We start from the raw sequence: 20,500 nt of genomic DNA, 5'->3' as shown, positions 1-20,500 counted from the left end.
ACCCTTCCCCGGGCTGAGGGCCCTGCCAACGGGAAGGAGCGCGGAAACTTTGGGGTCAGCCCTCGGGGATGCGCCGGCGGCCCAGGCAGGGCGAGGGAAAGGGTTAACAACGGGAGAACCCCCCCAAAAAATCGGAGGAGGAGGGAGAGGAGAGAGGCGAGGCGGGGCTGGGCAGCTCGGTCGGGATGTAACCGGGACCGGGCAGGCGCAGCCCCGGCTCGGAGCGGGTTGGGGCAGAGCGTTGGCTTCCCCCGCCCTCCCCTGCGGCTTTTAGGCTGGCAAAGATGCTTTAAAAAAGCGAAAACAAAACCAAACAAGCTTTTGTCCGGAGTCCTGGGGCCTGGGCAGCGCCCGCCCCGTCCCGCGGGGCTGAGCCCGGCCAGGACGGGGCAGTTCAACGCCAGAGAGGCGATCGGTACCGACCCGCAGCATCCCGCTCCTGCCAAATCCCGACCCGCAGCATCCCGCTCCTGCCAAATCCCGGCCCGCAGCATGCCGGCCTCGCAGCACTCCCGATCCTGCAACATCCCGGCCATCCAACCCCCCCGGCCCCGCCGTGCCCTCTCTGCCCCGGTGCAGCCTCCGCCGGCCACGGATCCCCCCCCCAGCAGCCTCCGCGCTGCGCTCGGGTTTTTGTCCTTTTCCTCTTTTTTTTTTTTTCCTCCCCTTCTTTTCTCCTTCCTCCTTCTCCCGCCTCCCGTCCCCAGCCCACCGAGGCTCCGCGCACCGGCGGAGCAGCCGCGGCCCTTCCCCGGGGCAGCCGCTCCCCAGCCCGGGGGAGCTCCGCCGGGGTCCGGAACCCGCGGGGGACACACGGACAAGTGCCGGTTTTCCCTTCTCCGAGCCCAGGAGCGGAGAGAAGGAAAAGCGTCACATTTTGTTTCTTCCTTACATTTTTTTCATTTTTAATATTTTTTTCCCACTCGGTTTTTTTTTCTTTCTTTTTTTCCCCCCCCCCCCCCACTTTTTTTCTTCTTCTTTTTTTTTTTTTTTTTTTTTCCTCTCTTCCCTTTCCCCTCGGGTTCTTGCTGAGTCTATCAAACCAGTTGTGTGGCCCTAACCTCCGTGGCCTTATATCTCCCATGCTGCCGGGCCAGTCTATCTTTGCACAATATACAGTAGACTTCAGAGAGCAGCACAATGGGGGAGGCAGGGAGGTGAGCATGTTAGAGGCGTGCATATTAACGAGCCGGAGCCAAAGGAGCCAAAGGAGCAGGGGAAAAACGGGAGAGACGGTACGGGAGGGGGGGGAGGACGCCCTCCCTGTGCCTCCCCTCCCTTCGCCTTCCCCCCCACGCCTGTTTTAGGGGGACGGCATTGATGCGGAGCGCGGAGTCAGGGAGCAGTGTCCTCCGCGTTTTGTTCGGGCTGTCACTCGCGCTCATTGTTCGGCATGTTCTACATGTTGTATCCCATATGGCCAGCTGGGCCGGGGACCCCCTCACAAAACCCAAATTGTGCCCAGCTTTCAAACCCGGCATTGTTGTCTGTGAAAGGGAGGCGAATTAAAAATTCGTGCTATATCTATTCTGGAAAAAAAAAAAAAAAAAAAAAAAAAAAAAAAATAAGAAGAAGGAAAGGGGGGGGGGCGCAAGGAGAAAGAATCCCGCTCTCTTCCCTCCCTCTCTCCTCTCTTTGAAGGCCAACAGAGACTCTCCTCTTCTCCCGGTCCCCGCTGACAAGTTTCTCTCTCATTTCACAGGAAATTAGCCCGGCCCCCCCCCCTTCCCCCGACAGCGGGCGCATCCCCCCGCAGGAGCCCGCGGAGCTGCGCTGCGCGGCCGCGCTGCTGCGCGGAGGCCGGGGCAGAACAAGGCGGCATTGAGGGAGGGCCGGGCTGCAGCTGCCGCCTCCCTGCGCGGCCCGGCCGTACCGGCTGGCACGTCCCGCTGCCCCCCGGAGAAACGGCCCTTTCTTGTCCGAGCTCCTGGTTGTGCAAGGCGGGCCGGCCGAGGGAGGGAGAGAGGGAGAGGGAGGGAGGAAGAGAGAGGGAGGGTGAAATTAAAAAGGAAAAAAAGGAGGGGAATAAAGGGAGGAAAAAAAAAAAAAAAGAAAAGAAAAAATCAAAAGGAAAAAAATTACCTGAAAGGAGAGAAAAAAAAAAAATAAACAAAAAGGAAGGAGGGGGGAAGGAGAGAAAAATAAAATAAAATTAAAAAAAAGGGGGGGGGAAAAAGGAAAAAAGAAAAAGGAAAAAGAAAAAGGAAAAAGAAAAAGGAAAAAGAAAAGACGAAAGAGGAAAAAGCAAGAAGAGGAAAAAGAAAAGAAAAACAAGGAAAGAGAAAGAAAAAAAGGAAAGAGAAAAGAAAGAAAAAGGAAAGAGAAAGAAGAAAAAGGAAAAAGAAAAGAAAAAAAAAAGGAAAGAAAAAGAAGAAAAAGGAAAGAGAAAGAAAAAAAAAGAAAAAGGAAGGAGAAAAAAGGAAAACGGGGGGAAAAAAGACGAAGAGGGGAAAAAAAAAAAAGAAAAAAAGGAATAACGAAAAAGAGAAGAAGGAAAAAAAAATGAAGAGAAAATGAAAAGAGGAAAACGGAAATGAAAAGGAAAAATAAGGGGGCATTCCAAAAAGAAAAGATAAAATTAAAACAAAAAAAAGAAAGAAGAAGATGAAGAAGAAAAAAGGAAAGATAACGGGGGAAAAGAGAAAATAAGGGGCAAAAAAGAAGAAAAGGGAGGAGGATCCCCCCCAGCTCCGCCACCCTCAGCGTTTCCCGCGCCCCGGGCAGAGGGGTTGGCCCGCAGCGCAGGGATGAGCCTTCACCTGGGGGGAGTCCGTCCATCGGTCCCCCCCGACACCCCCTGCGAACCCCCTGACCCCCGGTGGGCCCTTCTCCTCCACCGGGGCCGCCCGTCGGGACGGAGATGGCGCTTGGGGGCACATGGAGAAGCTCAGCCCAGCCCGGGCTCCAGGCCCCGCCGCCTTTCCTTTTTCCCCCTCCCCAGTTTTCCCGGTTTTCTCCTCCCGCCGCCCCGTGCAGGGCCGGAACTCCGGGGCGCCCCGAGAGCCCGGTGATGGGCGGGAAGCCCCTTAAGCCCGGCAATAACTTCCTCTCGTCCCCTATTGACTGTTGGGCTTAGCCGCGGACCGGTGTGGATTTTTCGGGGCCGTTCAAGGAGCCGGTCAATGGGAAGCTAAGCCAATATTTACCGACTGTGAGGGCAATTCTCGGCGGTGTTTATTAAGGAGCCGGGGGGGGAGGGCGAAAGGGCCGCGGGGTGTGGGGGGACGGAACGGGGGGACCGCCCCCCGCGACGGGGCTGGAGCGGCGAGACGCGACCCCCGGGCCGTATTTCGGGGTATCCGCGCGTTGCTCCCCCGCGTTATCCCCGCGAACATCACCCCCGTCCCCGCCCCGGTCTCCCCGAAAAGGCGCCGCTCGAGGGGTTTCTCGCTTTGAAGGGAGGGCTGCGGTTTGGTTTTCTTCATCGAAGCTCCGCGACGGAGGGCCGGGTTTTCCATCCCCCCCGTGCCCGCGGGGAGGCAGCAGAGCCCCGCGCAGCCCGGCGGAGGACGGGGCGGAGGCTCCGCTGCCCCTCCGCGCCCCCCGGGGACCGGCGAGGGGGGGGGACCCCGGGGGAGCCGAGGAGATGGGCGGTGGGTACCGACCCCCGGCATCGCCCCCCTCCCGCCGGGATGGCCGCGCGGCGGCGCTGCTGGATAAGGGACGCGCCGTCGGGAATCATCCCCCCCATCCCTCGGCTCACCCTCGCACCCGCCCGGTGACACGGACGGGAGGGACGGGCCGGGGGGTGGCGGACAGCCCCCCCCGCCTCACCCCGCTGCGGGAGGAGCGGCTTTAGCCCCGCACCGACGGGGCCCGAGGCGCTGCTTGGAAACACGGCCCCGAGCTCACGGCGCGGAGATGTCTGTCCCCCAAGCCTCGTGTGGGGCACGGCACCGCGGGACAGGGACTCCTGCGGGACAGGGACTCCTACTGCCCGCCCTGGTGGCACTACCACTCCTCCTGCCCCCAACAGCCCCCCCCAGCCCCTCGGAACCCATTTGGTGGGCAAGCAGCGCACCTCCTGTCCCCGGCGGGGTTTGGGGATGAGCGGTCACCTCTTTCACACCGTTACCAGGATCGGCCACACCAGAAGAGCAAACAAACGGGCCAGAGGATGGCATTGAACTTCAGAGAGCCGGAGGTGGTGAGGCAGCGCGTCCGCTGCTTCCTCCCAGCGCTCCGTCTCCTCCCACCCCCTCCCAAAGCCAGTGCTGGCAGCTGGGGACAGTGACAGTGACAGCCGCCTCCCTGCTGCTGGTGGCACGGGGTGGGGGGGACACCGATAGCCCCACGTGGTCAGAGGGGACGAGACACCTGAGCACGACAGGTAGGTGCCTCAGCACGGCCCTTTTTTTGGAATGCTCCAGCTCCAGAGTGCTTTGGGAAAGGCCAAAGGTCGCCTCCGGCTGCCCTTGGCAGGTCCCCCCCACACCAGAGCCACAGCGATGCTCAGCTGAGCTTTTCCTCCCTCTGTGATTGCCTTGTTACCCAAAACGAGCTTTAAAAGAATGTCAGTACTCACGTTTTGTGTCAGAACAGCCCGTGGGACCCAGCTGGAGAACTGCCATTCTCTGCTTGCAGCACGACGAGCACCTTCCAAACTCAGTTTTGGATCCCAGAATTGGGATCCCCAGTTCTTCCCCAGGAAAAAAAAAACAAAAACAAAAACAAAAACAAAACACCCAAACAAAACCATTTCCAGCCCCAGAAAGATCTGGTTTTCCTCCCAGGCTTTGTGCTTATCTCTCACCAAGTGATGCCCCACCGAATTTTGTGTTTAATTCAGTAATCAATATGACTTTCACTCACCATCCAGTGCTGGTGAATTTACTGCATTTTTCACAGTGCCATTAATTAATGATACTTCCGTGGAGAGTCATGGAATGGTTTGGGTTGGAAGGGACCTCAAAGACCATCCAGTGGCACAGAGGATTCTTTGTGCTGCCCACCCCAGGGGGGTTCACAGGAGAGACACCCCCCCCATCTTCAGCTCCCCCACAGCCCCCTGAAGCAGCAGCCCCTTCCTCCCTCCCTCCCATGGCTGGCACAGGTTGCCCCCACCCCCTGCCCCTCCCCAGTGCTTGATTGACCAGCAGGCTCAGAGCACCTGGGATGCTCCAGGGGCAGAGAACAAGCATTCAGTTGGAAAAAAAAAAAACAAACCCAAAAAAAACCCCAAAAAAAAACAAACCAAAAGGATTTAAGCCTTCAGAGTGGGTTATAGTTTGGGTGCAGCATCCATCCCTCCCACGGGCTCCACAAGTCTCACCAGCCACAAAAATCAGACTCTGTCTTAACATATTTTATTGATCCATACAAAGGTTTGAGCAGCTGGAGTGGGGGGGTGTGTGATGGTCCCTTGTTCCGCTTACATATTTGGGATTTAACCGCGAGGAATCACGTCCACGCTCTCAACAGAAAACATCCAAGGGCTGCTGTAAAAAGCCAAGAGCTCAGACAAACCTGCCTGGAATTGTTACAGATTCACTTAAACAAACAGAGTCCCTTGATCCTGCATAGGGATCTGCTGCTTTTCATGGGATTTAGCACCATTTCAGGGAGAAAGTTATCCGTGAGATAAAAACTGCAAGCAAAGCTTGCTCAGAATAAATTGTGTCAAATCACGCTGTCGCTGCCTCAGCCTGGGTCTGGCTGAACAGGCTCAACTATTTCAACTATTTCAGGGGAAAAAAAAAAACCAACAAAACCCAAATGGTTTTAAAAAGTGACTGTGTCTTCTGATGTGCAGGGATGGAGCAGTTCTCTCCCCCCCAGCCCATGGGATGTGCCACAAATATCTTGCTGGAAAGAGGTGTCTGAAGGAAAATAGTTCATGTCCAGTTGTTCAGGATTTTAAAAATAAATCCCTGGAAGTCTTCCCCAGTCATGAAGCTTCTCAGCTGTTTTCTTACTCAGACGTTATTTCCCCCCTCTTCAGTTAAAGTTGTCCCATAAAAGCTTGAAAGTCACTGGCTCCTGAAAAAGATAAAACCACACATGATTCTTTACTGAAGATCAGACCAGGTGATTCGGCCTCAATATGTTTTTTTATAAAAGCGGCCTTAAATCCTTCATATTCTCATATCAGTCCTGTCCCTGTCCCCTGCCACACCACAGGGGAGGGTTTGGCACCACGTCTGCCAGGGTAAAGCAAGTTGCCAGCCCTGTTTGGGGCAGCCCCCTCCAGGCAGAGCCGTGGGGTTGGGGCAGGGGGGGCTCCCTGCTGCAGGAACAGCTCATGCCATGTGTGGCTGACGGGTTTGCTTATTCCTCCTCCTCCCCTTTACGCTTCCACAATCGCTCCAGTGGTTCAGGAAGTCCAGTCTGTGCTGCAGCTTTCCTTCCACAGCCTACAGAGGAGCAGGAACGTGATTAACTCAGAGAACGTGGCAGGAATCAGCCTGAAACCTGTGCTTTCAGAGGAGCAACCCTCGAGGTTCCTTGCCCAGGTATATTCTCAAAATCCCACAGTGGCCCTGAGAACCGAGCCAGGTGTAAGGCACAGCTCGTGGGGTGATCCCAGGAGACTCGTTTTATCCCAAACAAGTGGCTCCTCCCTCAGCCTCGCCCTGCCCCAGGGGTGAAACGGGGTGTCACCTTTGCCGAGGTGTCCGCAGAGCTCAGCACGCACCACGGGTGTCCAAGGGGGGTTGGAATTCCCACACTGCCTTTCTCCCAGGTGGAGAGAGGCAGTGGCTGCCCATCACACCTGTGCCCACCACGCTGATGGGTGAGGAAGGGAAGGGAATGGCTGGTGAGCTCAGAGCAGCCCAGCCCGAGGGGACACCGCCCCAGCACACCACACACTCCTGCTGGAGGTGCCCACCCCTCCAGCATCTCCCTCAAAACTGCATCCTCAGCCCCCCAGGCAGCCGAGGGGGTGGTGGGTGCCCCCATTGCCACCCACTCCACCCTCAGGGATCCTTGGCCCCATCCATCCTGAGCACTGACAGCTGGATCCGCGTGTGCTCGTGTGGGAGAGATCCAGGGATTTACACACACACCAGGAAAGGCAGGACAGGGGTGCTGGCAGTGCCAGGCACCTCATCCATCTCCTGCCACAGCAGCATTGCAGCCAGGATGGATTCCAGCCCGTGCAGTCCTCACCACCGATTTCCAGAGACAAAGGCTTTGAAGGGCAAAAGAAAAACTCGCTCGTGGCTTATGGAGGACGCTTTGTAAGTGATGGATAAACACAGAACTTGCCTTTGATGGTCCCTCTCAGAGTTAGGGAACAGCTGGATGAAAACCCACGACAAAGGAGGATTCAGTGTTGTCATTAATGGTGACTTGGGGTGGCAGCTGTTTGCTGAGGTTCTCAGGCGGGGACTTGATTGGTCCCTCTCGAGTGAGGCCACTTAAAACTCCATGTTATGGGGGGAAAAAGGCAATGGAAGCATCCCCAGCGTTTTGTGTTTTGGTTCTCTTAAGGGAAGTGTTTCTGAACGAGGCAAAAATAAAACTCAAGCCAGAGCCAACACAGAGCAAATCGAGCTGACGGGGGTGAGGAGGGAAGGAGAAGAGAAGGAGGAATGATCACTCATTCTGTACCCCACCCCCTCCTGGGGCATCCTGTGCTGGGCACTGCCCAAACACAGGAGCTACAACCCCCCTTCTGATACAAAGTCTTGGGGAAAATAAATCAGTGAAGGCAGATGGATTACAGGATGGATTAAAAAGACAGAGAAATGGTAATACTGAAAGTAATTTTGCCTTATTTCAGTCCAGGACATTCAGGATCATTTTTTTCTTCTTCTCCCTTCTTCTTGAGCCAAGTGCTTCTGTGTTTGCAACCTGTAAATAATAAAAACCTGATGATTAAACAGCAGACCCCACCAGAGCCCAGAGACACCAGTTAACCTCATTAAAGAATGCTTTTGCTTTTGGAAAACTTTGAAAATATTTTGTTGGTTTTTTTTTTTTCCTGGCTACCCCAGCATCTGTAAAGGAATAAATCAACTCTGTGGCCTGTTTTAAGCCATCTGGCCTAACACACAATAATTTTTTTTGCCACTCTCATAAAAGAAAGCCTAAATTAGTCCAGACTTTCCGTTTGGCTGTTATGCCATTGTGGAAGTATCCAAATAGGAACCCAAGAGTAATCACTGCTAACCTCCGTCCTCCTTTGGCTGGAGCAAAGCAGTGAACAAGGCCAGGCTGTTTTCCCACATCTAGTCCATTTGTTTGGTTTCTGAGATCCTCGGGCTGCTGTTTCATTTCTACCTGCGCTTTGCATCTGGGTTATGGAGTTTAAAATATTCTAAAGACGGGCTTTTGTTCCCCCCCTGCTCACGCCTCCCTGGGATGCAGCTGAGGTCAGATCTCGGGTGTGTGGGTGCTGGAATGTCTCCATGAGAGCCTGTGGGGTTTAACACTCAGCTGAGAGCAGCTCATTCCCTTCTCCACACGCCTGCACAGGTCACAGCTCTGGAGCAACGCTCTGCACAACTCCCCTCGGCTTCCTGAAGCAACCAAAGCTTTCTCCCTCCCCTCCTGCCTTGGGCTGTTTTCTCCTTCCAACGCTCAGAATAAATCCAAGTTTTATGATAATTTTGCTTTAAGAGTGTTTCCCGTCCTCCCTCTTCTACCTTTATCTCCATGCAGCAGCAAGGAGGACTCTCTGCCAGGTAACCCCAGGCATTGCAGCCCCCCCCCCGTGGTGAGTGAGGATGTGGAGCACCTGGACAACCTGTGCCAGTGCCTCACCAGCCCCACAGCCGAGAATCTCCTCCTAAAATCTAACCCAGGGCTGCCCTCTGCCAGCTGGAATGAAGTGGGAAGGACCCGGGTTTCAGTGGCACCGCCAGCAAAGTTCAGGTCGTTGCATCTTCCGGAGAGACACTTGGAGCTGCAGAGCACGAGGAGTTGGACTTGGTGATCTTGGGGGTCTTTTCCAACCTCAAGTTTAGTCCCAGTGTCAGGTTCTGCTCACACTCTGCACCAGGTGAAGGCAGAAAACAGGTTTCAGGAGGTTCCTGCTCCAGCTCAGCCCCAGAGGAGCTGAAGAACTTTGCTGCTCCTCCTCCTCGCTTAATTGATATTAAATCACTAGTGCAGCCAGATAGGGAGAATTCCACGTTTGCCCCTCCATCAGCTCCCGCTGCTGGTCACCACCAGGGACAGCGGGGACCTCTCACGTGACCCATACAAGCAGCAATTATGCTCCTAAACACTCAGCTCCTACTTTCTTCAGCTTGATTTTAAAGGTAAACAGCAGCTTTTCTAGTTTTCATCAATTATTCATGGGCCACTCCAGATAGCCATCAAATATATAATCAAATTAAATTCACATATCTTGAGTTTTGTAACCCAAGATTTCCTGTTTCAGCCCACAGGACGCCTGCTTCTGTTTGGGTTGCCACTTAATCACTGCATAATATTTGTTTTGGCTTGGCTGTGTGTAAGAAGAGATTTATTCCATTCCATCTGGCTGCAGCGTGTTAGTCAGCAGAGGATAAAAGCCACCCTTAGCTGCTCCACTGGCTGTGTTAGTGCTGCTCTGTGGACCTCTGGGAACGAACACCACGGTGGAGGAACTAAAAATATTTCAACCACCCGGTTTACCACGAAGTTTATCGATATTCTCAGCCTTTAAGAAACCATACACACCACTCCAGCCTTCTCCACCTCCTAAACTGCCTGCACAAACCCACAGAGCTCTCAGAGGCAATTGCAGTCACAGTAATCCAGGTTTTGTCTGCGCCCCTTCAAACCCAAAGTATAACGCGGTGCGATACGAGGGTTTCATCTGAATTTATTTGGGATGAGTTCACCCTCGCTGCTAAGAGAGCTCTCGGGGGACTTGAGATGAACAAGGATCCCCTCGTGCTCCGTGTACAGCACTCAAAGCCCATTCAGAGCCGGCGCCTGCCATCTCAGCCGAAACAAGAGCTGGACTTGACACCCACTGGAAAGAGTGGAAAGACTCACATTGACTCCGGGAGACACTGAATCAGGTCCTCTAAGGAAGATGAGCCACGCTGGTGGAGATTGGCTTCGTGTTTATTGGCATCTGGAGAAGCAACAAGGAGTTCTGACAAGCCACGGTTCTAATAAAAAGTAAAATATCGACAAGGAACCTCGACAACGTCGTCTGGAATCGCGTGTGCAGCGAGTGGGGAGAGCAGCAGGCACAGCACCGAGCACTGCCCGCGGGTCTGCTGGGGACAGGCTGGGGTTGCAGAGGGTGAGGGCAGAGACACTCACACACAGAGCTGGGGCTGCGGCAGTTCCGGCACAGAACAGCTCCCCCGGCAGGGAAAAGACGGAGGAGGAAGAGCATCGACCCACGCCCACCCACATCCACCCGCGGGGGAAGCACAGAGGAGGAACCAGCCCCAAAACGCGGGGGCTGGTACCCCAGGACGTCCTGTGGGAGTAGCACCTTCCTCGGGGCCTTTGCATCTCCTCTCCGGGGGGGGGGTTGCATCTGTGTGCGGCCAGAACTCTGCCTGGGAAGCCTCTTACCCTTGGAATGCTTGCAGAGGTCCTTCGGCCAGCACCTCATTTCCTGGGGGAGGAGAAGGAGACAATTTACACTGTTATTTTAAAGAAGGGAAAGCAGGAGCCGGCTCGCAGAGCAGCGATTGCACGGGAGGGGCAGTTTCACTCCTCGAGTGGCAGTTCAGGCACAACGGCTCACGTTTGTGATAATTCAGTGTATCAACCGTGCAACAAAAAGTCACTCAGCGACACCATTTCCAGCCCCTGAGCAGCACGGGTCTTAATTGCCAAAGAGACATTTTCCTTCCTATCTCTGGATCTGTACTTTGTGATTTCTGTCCTCGGAGCCTCAGAAAATTGCAGCTCTCTCCTGATTAAGTGCTTAATTGTGGCCAGTGCTTTTCAAAGTGTTTTCAGCCGTGAGCTTAAGTTCCACTTCAGACTCGCACCCTTATTGACTCCTCTGTCGACTCACACCATTTCCTCACATCCAGTGTGCTCCGCAGGATCCTCAGGGGGCCTTGATCCCAGCCCTGCTCCACAGGGATGCCCGTGGAGAACCCCGAGCCCTGAGAGCCAGGCAGCACCCGCCAGCTCAGGCTCCAGCAAGGTGCTTTCCTTCGAGGCCCTTTCCCAGGTGAAACCAAAGGGATTTCGCCGTCATCTCAAGCAGATGTCCATCCAGGCCATCAGTTCCCAAGCCAGGATCGCCCACAGCCCCCCAGAAAGTTTCCAGCTGTGGGAAAACCTGCGAGGTTAAAGCCTATGGAGGCAGCGGGTGGGATCCCCAGCGGTGCCACCGGCCGGTGTTCAGGAGGCAATAGAGCTGCTTAATGGTTAATAGAATAACATTTCCATTCGTTGTAGATGAGAAAAGATAATTACTTTCAGGGTTTAAGAACCAAATGTGTTGATCCAAATGTAATCTCTGTGTTTTAGCATTTGATTATTACATCAGAAACACAAATGTCAATGGGCTGCAGCAGCCGAGTCGTCAGGAGGGAAACAGAGAGATGTGTGACTTAAATTACAGACCAGGGGGAAGAGCAGACCCGCCAAGGGACTTTTAACTTTAGTTCATTAAAAAGATATTACTTTCCCAAAGTGTTTTGGGAGAGAGCTCGTGTTTTTCCTGAGTGATCCTTTTGCTGTGCCCAGAATACCCGACAAGCAGGGCAGTGCCAACAGAGAGGAGAACTGCAGGTCACTCCCATTGCCTGCTCACCCAAACCAGAGCTGCAACCCCCAAACGGCTCATTTTCCACACTGAGGAATGGCTACGGATGCCTTATAGACTGAGGATGCTTTGGTGCTTCCATTTCCCATCTTTTTTTTCCCACAGTCCAGTTGGCATCATGCTCTGGCACCTTCTTTCACCTTCACAGGCCCAGACGGGCTGGTTTGTCCCTCCTGTCCTAAACCTGCTCTGATGAATCTGCCATGGGAAAGATTTCCCTTCCAACCCAGCCCAATTCGATGCCAACCCAACACACAGCTTGTCCCAGCTTCCCCAGCTAGTGCTGGCTGAGGAAGGCAGCCCTGTCCCAGCCTCCTGGCTGGAAGCATTGAGCCCGAGCTGGAATGCAGCGTGGAAGAGTGGCCACGAGCTCGCTGGCAAGAACCGGTTCAAATCGCTGTGATTCGCTGCTGAACAAAGCTATTGCCTTGATTTCTCAGCAAAGTTCAAGTTTGCAGCGGGCTGATTATCCCACCAGCATTCCTGAAGCACCTCCTGTTGTATGAAATTTTATTAAATTGCCAGCACGGGCGGCTGTTCGAAGTTTGTGGCTCGACGCGATCAATGACAGCGAAATACAGAACCAAAGGAAGGGGGGGGGGAGGGAAGCCCTGTTTGTTAAGGCTTTTTCTTTTCCCTTTTGAATAAAATGTCAACTCCATTATATAGATGTCAACTCCATTACTGTAATGCTCCTGTGGCAACCTCAACGTGGAACTACCTGCTAATAAAACAAGTTTCTGGCGGGGGGAGCGGAGGGCGAGAGACCTGCTGGAGGTTCCAATCTGGTTAAGAAAATGCCTGTTTATCCCTGTAGGCACAAATACCATTTTCATTATTCCGTTTTCCTCGTTGCCTTTGTCGTCCCAAAATAAAAAACCCTGCTCCTTATCCCGAGGAGCCCACGGTGGTCACGGGCCTGTCCTTGGTACAGGAGCCAGGAAACGGGAAGAGCGATGCCTGGAGCGACGGTGGGGATGGAAAATCTGTGATAGAATCATGGAATGGTTTGGGTTTGAAGGGACCTGAAGGGACCTGAAAGATCATCTTCTCCAAACAGCAGCTCCAGGTGGATGTGCTGCCAAACCCTCTGAGGGTTTGGGGTTTTTTTGGGTGCAAATGCCCCCCAAAAGCAGCAAGAACTGAAGACCAAGCAACCCCACAGGAAGGAGGCACCACAAGCACCACCCCAAGAGCACTTTCAGTGGTGCCACCGAGTCCCTCGAGGGGCCTGACAGGCTGGTGTATCCCTGGAATCCACACATATTTGGGAGGAGAAGTTGGGTGTATAAAACTGGAGGCTTCCATTCCTCTCCCCCCACCCCCAACTCCTTTTTCAATATAAACTGCGTTTTTAAATAGACAAAAGGCTGGGGAAGCCCCTCACCCTCCCCAGGCAGGAGCTGAGAGAAGTCCAGGGAGGACAGAGCTGCTGCCACGGTCTCGGGTTTGCTGGCTGCACACATCAATAGGCACACAAAGATGAGTACATATTTAGAGAAGAATAAAGAAATCCATTCCAGAACGGGAGTTGTTTAGATAATTGATTTCCCTTGGACTTACAACCACTAAATAACACCCACCGAGCCACATCTCCGAGATAACCTTTTCCTTCAAATCTCTCTTCCAAAGGATTGGCCTTTGACAGAGGCATCTTTCAAAGTGCAAATCCTGCAAGCTCTAAGCCAGCCCGTAGGTAAGACCTTTCTGAAAGAACGCCGTGATGATTCCTCAAGCAATTATTTTTTCCCTTAGTATCCTTTGCATAGAGAGAGCTAATTAACTGCCTGCCAGGTTCTGCGGATTCACAGTGAAAAATGAAGTAGCACAAATGTCATAATTAATTAGCAGTTTAATGCTGGAATGAACACAGAAAAGGTGCCATAAATATCCGAGCCACGGGACCTCCACACCAGCTCACACCAGCTCCTGCCCGGGGAGTGGGGGGCATTCCCTGGGGCAGCTTGGGCAGCAGGAGGAATTTCTCCGTGGAAGGGGTGGTCAGGCACTGGAAGGGGCTGCCCAGGGAGGTGGTGGAGTGCCCACCCCTGGAGGTGTCCAAGGAACGAGCACCACCCCAGCAGTGACCATCAGCCAGGTCCCAGCCCCTCTCCCACAGCTCCCACCCTGCAGGGGGGGGATGTGAGGGCAGGGGGACGCTTGGCACACGGACCTGAAGGTGTCCCACACCTCCCACGGGCAGCAATTCTGTCCCAGAGATGGAAAAGGAGCTCAGCAGCACGGGGAGTTACCAGCTTCCCCAGGGATCAAGGCAGGCAGAGGGGGGACTAGACCCGAGGCAAACCCAGCATCAGACATGCAACACAAATGTAAAAATAAATCAAAACTCACCAAGATTGCCTCTCGGCAAGTGCAAAACCCCCAAAACGCCCCTGAGAAGACTCTCAGCCCTCCCCTTGCCCCTGAGCAGATGTGCCCTCTGGGCACTGGGGAGTGTATCCCCCATACCTGGAGCCCTGCCCGGGGCAGCTCTGCATGGGACACCTCCACCCTGCCCTCGTGAGCCTGCACAGCACGATGGAACAGCCCAGGCACCGTTCCTGCCCTAAAAATAAATAACCCCAGGGCTCAGGCACGATTCCCTCCCCGAACAGCCCAAGGGCTCCGGAGCAGGGCAGACTCCTGCGAGGAAATAAGAAGGGGGGACTTACAGGCGTCCGTGTCTCTTCCCACACCCGGCTCCCTCAGCTCCACTCCCTTCCCCGGCCACCTGCAGGGGATCTTCAGGGCAAAAGAGCAAAGAGAGGAGCAAAGCCACTCTGCCAGGCGTCCCTCCGGGAGCACCCCGGGCACTGGTGCCGCCCGCTCGGCTCTGCCAGTTAGGGAGGGCAGTGCTGCCTTCCAGGGGTGGCTTGTGTGATTTAAATGCCACCATTGCCTCGCAGAGACAACTCCATGGTGACAAACAGCTCGGGGGAAGGCTGTGACACCGCCGGGTCAGAGCCTGCACGGCACAGCAGCACGGCAAGGGAACAATGAGCCGGAGCAGGAACCCGGGCTGGGGAAAAAAAAGGACGGCCTTGAGGAGGAGAAAGCACCCAGCATGGAGGAGAAGGTCCTTAACTTAACTTTCCTATTTTTTAACCCGATGAAATCTTTTATTAACACCATCTGGAAGAGGCCAGCACCTCTTAAACATCTGCCTGGGTGCTTTGTTCAGGTAGGAAACTTCTCTTTCCTTCTGCTCTGCTGGTTTTCCAAGCGTGGCGTGTTCCAGCACTCCAGCAATGTGACATTTCCAGGGGTTTTTCCCCCGAAGTGCTGACTCCTGCAGGTGAGAGCCCCAAAATAATGGCTCAGTTTTGCTCAACAGACGTGAAGGTACCACACAGCACGGAGCTGAGCCTGGGAACACCACTCCTCGGGATGCAGCAGCCTATTCCCAAAGCTGGGAAGGCATCAGCGAGGCACTCGTCCTGCTACAGCCTCACACAGCCCAAAGGGGATTTCCCTGTGCAGCTGCTTTGGATCCAGGTGGAGGTGGCTACAGTAGTGGGGGTTTCTGTGGAGGGAACCTGGGACACACCTCCCACCACCATGCGCCCATTTGAGAGCAGAACTCATCTTCTTTGGGTTCACATCCTTCACAAATCCAGTGTAACCGGCTCCTGCTGACTCAGCCTTGCCCTGCCCTGTCATTCCCAGCTCCGGCCGTTCAGCACTCGGTTCTTGGGGATCCTGATCACCTCCATACCAGGCTGTCCCACAGACCAAGAGCCACAAGATGTTTCACTGCAGCTTCCCTGGGTACGTAAATCAGATTTAAAGGGCACCTGTGTGGTGTTTGCCAGCCCTGCTGACAGGCACCAGCAGGGCACAGGAGATCAATATCCCACTGCCGAGCACAAGGATGCTCTGGGGGCATTGGAGTGGTCCAGCAGCACGAGGTGCCAGCCTGAAGTGCCTGATGGCCTTGCAGAAACTACCTCCCAGTTAGCTAGGAGTGACTAACTAAATACTCCATGCAGCCCTGGAACACTTTCTGTTGCATCAGTAGGTAGAAGCAGGCCCGGGACATTTCACGTGAGCAGCAGGAGCAGCGCTGCCCACACCAGAGTCTGCCCTGTTCCCATCCACACACCTTTCTCTTGCCAGAGACTTTTCCCAGCCGGATCTGAGGACACAGGGCATTTACCTGGGATCTCAGCAGCTGGAAACGTCCCCTCCTGCAGGCAGGAGGAAAGCTGGCTTGTCCTCCCTCGGCTGCAGGAGCTGCCACCCGAGCCCAGAGGGAGCATTTGGTGCCCGAGCTTTTCAGGGATGGACCTTCCCAGACACAGCCAGACCCACCCCTGTGGTGGTGGTGGGGTACTGCCCCAGGCTGCCAGGAGGAGGGGACAGGCACAGCCAGTCGGAGGAACGTGTCCTTGCTCTGCAAAGTGGTGGGAGGAATAACCAGGGGACTGGGGGGTGATTTCAGCCTAACGCAAAACATTTGCATCCTGCCTGCTGAGGGTGCTGGGAAAAGGGCCAGAAGGGCTCTTCAGGGAAAGAGCCCCAAGGGATAAAAGTCCATTTGGCAAGCAGGACTTTCAGGGAAGGATTTGAGAATACCAATACATTTATTGTGGGGGTTTTATCCCAAAAGGGAAAAACTACAGGACAAGGGAACACGCTGCCTGGTAATAACTGTCATGGCACAAAGAGGGGCACGGGGGAGGGAACCCTAGGGCTGGACAGATGTCGGGTGCAGGGAGAACAACATCCCCCTAAGCCTGGCCTTGGTGTGAGTGACCCTCCAAACCCGCAACAAGATCTCCTGGTGCGGCCGTGCCCTGCGGTGGCACTGCCGGGCATTCCTGCCGGGCATTCCTGCCGGGCATTCCTGCCGCAAGCACCCACCCCGGGAGCAACAATTCCTGCGCACAGCTACTTGTGAGGTGCTTGACTCCCCCGGAAAGGGAGAGGCAGCCCTGCAGGAGGCCCGGCCGGCGCCGCGGCGGGAGCGGAGCTGTCCCCGCGCCGCGGTAGCACCGTCCCTTCCCTGCGAGCAGCCCGTTTAGTGACACTCCAGACTCCTAATTCCGGGCTTTGCGTGGAAATAATGATTTTAGAGTGGGCTGGAACCCCCGGGTTCCTTTTCCAGTCTCGCGACGCCTTCAGAAAGCAATTCCTTAAGCCTCCGTTTCCAAGACCCTTTTAATCTCTGCAAATTATCGGTAAGAGCCGAATCAAGGCAAAACTGCCCTCGGCTGCCATCACAGCGCGGGGAGAGGCTGGCGCTGATTATTTGGGAGAAACCATCGCTTTTGGTGGGAGCTGCCGTGGAAATAAATTAGCATTTATACTGGATTATTGAAAAACGCCCCGCCAAAAATCAGCCTCCATCTCCGTGTCAATTGTGCCTCTCTCCAAGGTCAACACCTTCGCCGCGACAGGCACGGGCTCAAATAGCAGGAACAACTTAACGTGTGGAAATGAGCCCAAATATGTCATTATTATCAGGGAGACGAGCCGGGCTCTGAAATAACATCTGCACTCGGCAGCCTGGAATCCGAGCGACCTTCCGCGGAACGGGGGTAATCAGGGAGCAGGGAAAAACATCACTCACAAAAATAAAACCCGATAGTTTGGCTCCTTGGTGGTTGCTTTCCTGTTGCTGACAGCCTCCTTGCATTTCCTACTTTTTGTTTGTTTGTTTGTTTGTTTTTAAATTTGCTTTTAAACTGCTCAGCTTGGAATCCACAGTTTGATCTTCCCAGGATAGGGAAGGATGTGGTCCAGATTTGTGTGGCACCTCCAGGTAACAAAAAACATACATTGTGTAAGCGAGGAGGATTTTAAGGTTGGGGTTTTCTTGCGGGGCGTTTGCCACGTCGGTGGGGTTTTCTTTACACACACGCTCCTAAGGAAATGGAACATCTTTCCCTCAGAAAACCCAGTCCCTGAAGTTGAACTGGAACAAAGGAGTTCCTTGGGTTTCTGCCACAGCCAAACAGGAAAAGGAAAAACCTGCTCAGTCCGTCTCTCCAGCGAGGACCAAGTGTTTGCCCCCGACCCTGCCAAAAAGCTCCATCCCAGGGAAGTTTGGGAAGGGGTGAAAGCCTTCACTGCACTGTGACACTTTTTATCCAGAACACCATATTAGTGATGTGGGAAAAATTCCGGGTTATTTTCAGTGCAAACCAGCAGTGAGGGGTTTCGTTGGCTGCACTTCTACCAGCTCCCCCCGGGTTGTGCTTCCCCTTGGGCCCCCTGAGGGGGATGAGCGGCCTCTGCCCCCGGGATGGGAGTGAGGAGTGTCCTGGGGGCTCAGTGCCACAGCCCCGTCCCTGTGGACATCCTGCATGGCTCCTCATCCCAGCTGCACTCACGGGAGTTTGGTCATCGCGGGCAGGGTCCTTTTCCCGCCGGTTCCCCCTTCCTGGGCTGCTGTCCCAGGGCAGGCCCTTGGATTTCACTCCTGTGCACAAGGTCCCCAGTTCCAAAAGCAGAGGCCGCAGGTACTGGCACCGTGCCCACCACCTGAGCCCTCACGAGCCACCTCGCCCGTGCCAGATCCCCAAATCCCAGGTTACGGGGCCAGTCTGATGCAAACGGGGCCAGTCCCACTCAGCTTTCTGCCTTATTTCCATCTGGTTTGTCACCAGAGCAGCACTGAGGCCACGGTGGGATCCTAAACTTCCTCCCTGCCCCAGTGGCTCGCAGGGAATCATCCCTACACCGCCAGGAGCAGCCTCCCTCCTCCCAGAGAGAAGCAGGGACACCACATTCTGCTTCTTCAGCTTCTGCATCCATCCGTCCATCCGTCCGTCCACCCACCCACCCATCCAGCTCCCGGGGGTCTCAGCTGCTCAGGGCTGGGGGTGCTCCAGGGTCCCTGGTTTGCCAAGCTGCAGGTTGATCCCAGGGCTCTCTCCCTGCAGGGCTGAGTGGGGTCCCCCCTCTCCTCCTGCCAGGCCAGGGGGGCTCAGGCCTGATCCCCATCTGGGGGGCAATGCCACCTGCCCTGACAAACAACAGGGCACCGCTGTGCCCGGGGAGGATGGAGATTTCAGCAGCTCCTTCCTGGAGTGTGAGTTCCACCCAGGAGGAGACCCACTCTAAAAGGGACAGAAAACTCCAGGGAAAAGAAAAAAAAAAAAAAAAGAAATAAAATGGGAGTACAACCATCAGCCTTCCGAGGAAGACTCTGGGGAAGTAAGAGCTGGGCTCAGACACTTTTCAGCAGCTCAGAGAGCAGCTGGTGACAGAAGTGCCCGGGCTGGTGGGCACTGGGGGCTCTGCCATGGGCCCCAACCCCAGGGACAGCAGCCAGAGCTGTGTCCCCTCCCCGCGGGTGCCCATCAGTGGGTCACCTCCGGGGCAGGGGTGGCAGCAGCCCCTGCGCTGCTCCCACAGCAACGTCGAGGGGGTTACATTTTTAAATTATTATTTTTTAAGCAGGTAATGGGAAAACGGGCTCAGGGAAAAAGGATGTAGGTGCCAGGAATTCTGCCCGAACTCTGGGAAAATTGCAGCTGAATAAAACTGGCGGGAGGAGCAGGGGATTTGGACAGCAGCACATGGAGACTGGGGACGTGTTCAACTCCTTCCCCTCACCGGGATCGGTCTCAGGGTCTGAGGGAGGAGCACAAACTTCAAGAAGCAGAGCTGTCCTCGCTCTGATCTTCTGTCTTTCATTTTTAATAATCACGCCAGATCTGCAGGTGCTTTGCCTCCAGAGGGATCAGGGAAAGGGTCGGGTTTGAGAGGGGAAGGGAAGGGTCCGGTCGGGAGGTGTGGGATAGCCCTACCTCCCAAACGGGGCTCAGCCTCTCGCTCAGGGGGACGAGGGAGGTGGCTGGAGGGACAAACCCCAGGATCAGTCCGGGAGCGAGTACCCCCCCCGGGAGGAGGTGCAGGTGCTGCTGCTGGCACACACCGAGTTTGATCCATTTGCCGATAAAGCGCAGCCCCGCGATCCCCCCTCCCGGTCCGGGGGCGGCGGGAGCGCGCACACGGCGCATCTGCCCGCGCACGGACCCGCGGGGCTCGGGCCGCCCCGTCGCGGCGGTGCCCGGACCGGGAGGCCAGGGGAAGGTTTGGCCTCCGAGTCTGGTTGCGCCGCGTCCTCTCAGCCCGTCAGAGACACCCCTCAGCCTCCCCTGCCCGCCGGGAGCGGCGGGGACGGGCAGGAGCCCCCACAGTCGCTGCCCCCCGACGGGCGCGGGGTCCCGCCGCGGGAGCCCCCGCAGCCGCCCCCCGGGGCGGGAGGGTCGCGTCCCGCACCCGGCCCGGCCCCATCCCGCGGGCTCGGGCTGACCCGGGGGAGCGTTTCGTTGTCGCAAAACCAACGAACGAACGAACAACGACCGATAAAAAACCCCAAACCACAGATGCAAACGAAGCGCCAGCCCTAAAGAGGCCCCGGCGCCGCGGGGGTCCCCGCCGGCTGCGCACCCCGAGGCAGCGCTTCCGAGAGACGGGGGCCGGGCGGGAGCCGCGCACCCCCGGGGCACCGGCCCGGGAAGAGGGGAGAGGGTGTCCCGGCTCCTGCCGTCGGGGCCGCGGCCGTCGCGCTGCCCCGGCGCGGTTTGCCCGGGGGTCGCCGCGCACCGCGGGACGGGGTCGGGACGAGGGGCCGCGGGAACGGGCGGGTACTTACGGGCGAGGGCGGCGGGGCCGCTCGGAGCCGCTCCGGCGCTGCCCCGGGGCGGCCGGGCTTAAGAGCCGTCGGGCGGGCGCAGGACAATGGCCGGGAGGAGGGGGCCGGGGCCGGGGGGCGGCGGGAGGCGGGGAGGGGCCGGGGCCGCCCGCCGCCGCTCCGCCCCCCCGCGTCTGGCGTAAACCCGGCTCCGGGCTAAAAGAACCGGC

The 20,500-nt window shown here is 55.9% G+C and overlaps 1 long non-coding RNA gene across 1 annotated transcript; it reads right to left on the bottom strand.

Moving 5' to 3' along the window:
- Nucleotides 1-5,284: 5,284 nt before the first annotated feature.
- Nucleotides 5,285-20,376, bottom strand: LOC116784941. The gene is made up of 2 exons (XR_004356309.1): nucleotides 20,292-20,376; nucleotides 5,285-5,979 (listed from the first exon to the last, which is right to left on the bottom strand). It is a non-coding gene; the product is annotated as an uncharacterized LOC116784941 (long non-coding RNA).
- Between the last annotated feature and the right edge of the window lie 124 nt (nucleotides 20,377-20,500).

This window comes from Chiroxiphia lanceolata, chromosome 3, assembly GCF_009829145.1.
Source record: "Chiroxiphia lanceolata isolate bChiLan1 chromosome 3, bChiLan1.pri, whole genome shotgun sequence".
NCBI lineage: Eukaryota > Metazoa > Chordata > Aves > Passeriformes > Pipridae > Chiroxiphia > Chiroxiphia lanceolata.
This window is presented reverse-complemented; position numbering and strand designations above follow the sequence as displayed.